Source organism: Monodelphis domestica, chromosome 1 (assembly GCF_027887165.1).
Source record: "Monodelphis domestica isolate mMonDom1 chromosome 1, mMonDom1.pri, whole genome shotgun sequence".
NCBI classification, from domain to species: Eukaryota; Metazoa; Chordata; class Mammalia; order Didelphimorphia; family Didelphidae; genus Monodelphis; species Monodelphis domestica.
In genome coordinates, this window is record NC_077227.1 from 630190885 (window position 1) to 630196552 (window position 5668).

Consider the following 5668-nt stretch of genomic DNA (forward strand, 5'->3'; position numbering starts at 1 on the left):
GAAGGAAGGAAGGAAGGAAGGAAGGAAGGAAGGAAGGAAGGAAGGAAGGAAGGAAGGAAGGAAGGAAGGAAGGAAGGAAGGAAGGAAGGAAGGAAGGAAGGAAGGAAGGAAAGAAAGAAAGAAAGAAAGAAAGAAAGAAAGAAAGAAAGAAAGAAAGAAAGAAAGAAAGAAAGAAAGAAAGAAAGAAAGAAAGAAAGAAAGAAAGAAAGAAAGAAAGAAAGAAAGAAAGAAAGAAAGAAAGAAAGAAAGAAAGAAAGAAAGAGAGAAAGAAAGAGAGAAAGAAAGAGAGAAAGAAAGAGAGAAAGAAAGAACAAAGGAAGGAAGATATGATTAAGATGATGCAACTTGTTTGGACATGTGGAATTTAAAGTCCTATTAAGACAGTCAGGAACAACTATCTAGAAAGCATTTGGAAGTGTGGTTCTAGACTTCAATGGACAAATAAGGGCAAATTATATAGATTTGTAAGTCATCTCCACAGAAACAATCATTAGACTATGCAGATAAAGGAAAGCACATAGAGAAGAGAAAAGGTCTTAGGACTGATGCCTACAGGAGAGCTATTCTTAAGAAGATGATGATCTAACAAAGGCAATTAAGGAGTAGTCAATCATCCTGAAGGAAAAGAAAAATATAGGAGTAATTAATTGACTCAAGAGAAGAAGAACATATTCAAGATAACAAAGTGAACAATACTATCAAAGCTTCAAAACTGTTAGTGGGGATGGAGCTGGAGGTGATGCCAATGGATTTAGCCATTAAAAGATCATTAATAAGAGAAAGCAGTTTCAATAAGGTGGTAAAGAGAAAGCCAAGTTTCAAGGATTTTGTGGCCAAGTGGTTGCTAATGAAGTAATGGAAGTAAGAGTACACTATTTTCAATTTAGCAATGAAGAGGAAGAGAAATGATAGGATAATAACTTGAGGGAATAACACAGTCTAGTGAAAGCAAGGTTATCTTCTCTTTGGTATTTTTTTTATTATTTTAGGACAAGGAAAGTAGCATCCTATGTATACAGGGAAAATTGATGATAAAGGAAATAGTTGATGATTCAAGCTCCTGAAAGATCTAGGAAGAGAAGGAAACAAGGGAACAACTGGGCTTAGAAAGGTCACCTTATCCTATAAGATAGAAGCAAAGGAAGAGAGGGCAAGTGAAAATGTAGACAGAGATTTTTTTAATGACAAAACTCCAAGGTGAAGGCTGAAAGAAAAGCCCAAAACCTCAAAAAATGAGAGGAGCAAGAGCTCAGGCAACTGCAGGGAGTAAAGAAGGGGTAAATATGAGCAAAGAGCAGAAAAAGAAAAAAGAAATTACAATCGACAGTTTCTATACAGGCAATGAACAAAGAGCAAACAGAACAGAGAAGGATGAAGGAACACCAAGCAAAAAACAAAAAACAAAAACAGAAAACCCAATGTATTGGATAGAGGCTCCAGAAGAACTCAAAATACAATTCAAAACACAATTAAGAGAGGCTGAAGACAACTGGGAAAAGAACTTAAAAACTAAGATAAGTCATCTGGAAACAGAGGCACTTGAACTAAAAAAAGAAAATAGTGTCTTGAAAGCCAAAATCAACCAGCTTGAAAATGAGTCAAAGGAGATAAAAGATGACCTCCAACGAAAATCAGACCAGAAGGAGAAGGATGACCAAAAAGCCAGGGATGAAATCCAGTCTTTAAGAACCAGAATACATCAACTAGAATCAAGTGACCTCACAAGGCAGGAGGAAACTATAAAACAAAATCAAAAAAATGAAAAAATTGAGGAAATTATGAAGCACCTCATTCACAAAACAGAAGATTTAGAAAATTGTTTGAGGAGAGACAACTTAAGAATCATTGATCTACCAGAAGACCATGACAAGAAAAAGCCTGGACATCATACTACAGGAAATTATCCAAGAAAACTGTCATGATATTCTAGAACAAGAGGGAAAAGTGGAGATTGAAAGAATGCACAGATCACCTCCTGTACTTAATCTCCAACTGACAACCCCCAGGAATGTTATAGCCAAATTCAAGAACTTTTGCACCAAGGAAAAAATATTACAAGCTGCTAAGAATAAGTCATACAGATTCCATGGAACCACAATGATGATAACACAGGATCTGGCTGCATCCACACTGAAGGACTGAAAGGCATGGAATATGATACTCCAGAAAGCAAGGGAACTAGTCTACAACCAAGAATCAACTACCTAGCAAAACTGACTATATTCTTACAGGGGAAAGTATGGTCATTTAACAAAATAGAAGAATTCAAAGCATTTGTAAAGAAAAGACCAGACCTGAACAGAAAATTTGATGCCCAAGCACAGAACTCAAGGGAATCATCAAAAGTTAATTCAAGAAGAGAGGAAAAAGAAAAAAACAAAACAAAACAACCTTCTTTTAAGAGACCCTATAAGAAAAGAGGTCATTGGTGACTCTTAAAAATTGTTATCACCTGGGCAACTAGAACAATTACTCTTAGAGGGAATAGTGAGAAACAGTATAGGATGAAATGCCAAGACATGAATATGTATAGAGATATATGTATTCACAAATACATATATATATATATATATATGTATATATATACAAATAGAGTTAAAAACGAAGTTAATACTAAAAGAAATGGGAAAAGAAACAAAAAGGGGTACATTTATAGGTCACAAAGAAGGTCACGGTAGGAGGGTGGAGAACATCATTACACTGAATGGGTAAAGAGTTTGGAGATAGGAAATCAACTCTTATGTGCATTGAAATTGACTCAGAGAGCAAAGAATAATCCAATCCATTGGGGCAGAGAATTGATTTGCGCCCTATAGGGAAGTAGAAGGGTAACAAATGGACTTGGAGGAGGGAAGAAGTACAAGGGAGGGAAAGGGTGGGGGGTAGTTTAAAAAGACTGTAAAGAAAATAAGGGGGGAATAAGAAGGAAGGGGTAGAAAGGGAAGTAAAATAAGGGTGGGAATTAGGGGTACTGCTTAAAAAACAAAACATTAGTATAAAAGGAAATAGTGAAAGATGTAAAATGGAGATTTAATTACAACAGGAGGAAGAAATTGAGAGAGAGAGAAAGAGAGAGAGAGAGAGAAAGAGAGAGAGAGAGAGAGAGAGAGAGAGAGAGAGAGAGAGAGAGAGAGAGAGAGAGAGAGAGAGAGAGAGAGAGAGAGTGGGGGGGGGAAGAGGGAAAAAGAGTTAAGAGAGTTAACTCAAAACTGCTTTGGCTCAGGCTGAACCAGGTGGGAGTTTAAGGCCTTGGAGAGCCAAGGGAAAGAAGGGACTCAGTCCTTATCACGTGACTGATCTGAAGGAAAGCTGTCTGTGGGGCTCCTCCAAGCTCGAGCTCCAGGATCGAACTGGCGCTTAGCCCTCTCCACAGGAAGTCATGAGAACTCCAAAGGCTATTCTCTACTTCACTTCCTGCATCTCACATGTGCCAATGGTGGCTCAAGCTTGCCTTAGGACAGCCCAGGGGGGCAGTTAGTTGTTTCTGATTTGCCATTTGCTAGCACATGACCCTTTCCCTCCCTTGTACTTCTTCCCTCCTCCAAGTCCATTTGTTACCCTTCTACTTCCCTATAGGGCGCAAATCAATTCTCTGCCCCAATGGATTGGATTATTCTTTGCTCTCTGAGTCAATTTCAATGCACATAAGAGTTGATTTCCTATCTCCAATGTGGGTGTAATGTGGGTCTGCACATTTCTGGGTGCTAGTCCAAGAAAGATGGAGAAAATCTAAAAATTATAATCCCCCCTGATGATGATTGGGGGACTAGTCTCCCCAATTGATCACTAAACATAAGCGTCCTATAACCTAAACATAAACACCCCAAAAATTTCTAACTGCAGGTGTATACAAATTTTACCTTCTAAGTAGAAAACTAGTTTTGAACCCTAGACTTCAATCCCCAGAAGTCCTTGGTATTTCCCAGAAGTCCCTATAATCACACCTGAGTTTCCACCTGGGCGAGATCACAATGAATATTTAACTGGCAGTAGTAACACCTACCTCTTGCTCTTCAATGCTCTTCTCTTCCATTTGCAAGATGTAGTAAGTAAGCTAAGCGTGGGGATTTCTAAAGTGGCTAATCTGCTATGGGCACATGGTTTTCTTATTGTGTATTTCTTTATTCCTTGATTTTGAATAATCTTTAATAAACCTCATAAAATACAATATTTTATTACTAGAGACTATTTTAATTTTTACAAAGAAGAAAAGGCAGGACTAGGAGTTGAAATCAAAATGTTGGGAAACACAAAGCTGGTAATCATAACTCTGAATGTGAATGGAATGAATTCACCCATAAAAAGCAAGCGAATAGCAGAGTGGATTAGAATCCAAAACCCTATCATATGCTGTCTACAAGAAACACACATGAGGAAGATAGACACGCATAGGGTAAAAGTAAGAGGATGGAGCCAAATCTATTGGGCATCAACTGATAAAAAGAAGTCAGAAGTCACAGTCATGATATCTGACAAAGCCAAAGTAAAAATAGATCTAGTTAAAAGGGATAGGGAAGGTAATTACATCCTGATAAAAGGCAGTATAGATAGACAATGAGGAAATATCAGTACTCAACATGTATGCACCAAATGGCATAGCATCCAAATTTCTAAAGGAGAAACTAGTGGAGCTCAAGGATGAAATAGATAGAAAAACTATACTAGTGGGAGACCTGAACCTTCCTCTATCAGAACTAGATAAATCAAACCAAAAAATAAATAAGAAAGAGGTAAGAGAAGTGAATGGAATCTTAGAAAAATTAGAGTTAGTAGACACAAGGAGAAAAATAAATAGGGACAAAAAGGAATATACCTTCTTTTCAGGAGCACATGGTACATTCACAAAGATTGACCATGTATTAGGGCATAAAAACATTGCAAACAAATGCAAAAGAGAAGAAATAATAAATGCAACCTTCTCAGATCACAATGCAATGAAAATAATAATTAGCAAGGGTACATGGAGAGGCAAATCAAAAATTAATTAGAAATTAAACAATATGATTCTCCAAAATTGGTTAAAGAACAAATCATAGAAACAATTAATACCTTCATTGAAGAAAATGACAATGATGAGACATCCTTTCAAAATCTAAGGGATGCAGCCAAAGTAATACTCAGAGGGAAATTCATATCCTTGAGTTCCTATATTAACAAATTAGAGAGGGCAGAGGTCAAATAATTGGGGCATGCAAATTAAAGAAAAACTAGAAAGTGAGCAAATTAAAAATCCTCAGATGAAGACTAAATTAGAGATCTTAAAATTGAAGGAGAAATTAATAAAATTGAAAGTCAAACAACTATTGATTTAATAAATAAGACTAGAAGCTGGTACTTTGAAAAAGCAAATAAAATGGACAAAGTACTGGTCAATCTAATTAAAAAAAGGAAAGAAGAAAACCAAATTGATAGTATCCAAGATGAAAAGGGAGACCTCACTTCTAATGTAGAGGAAATTAAGGCAATCATTAAAAATTATTATGCCCAATTATATGGCAATAAATATGGCAATCTCAGTGATATGGATGAATATTTACAAAAAAAAATTAATTGCCTAGACTAAAAGAGGAAGAAATAAACTACCTAAACAACCCCATATCAGAATAAGAAATTGAACAAGCCATCAAAGAACTCCCTAAGAAGAAACCCCCAGGTCCAGATGGATTCA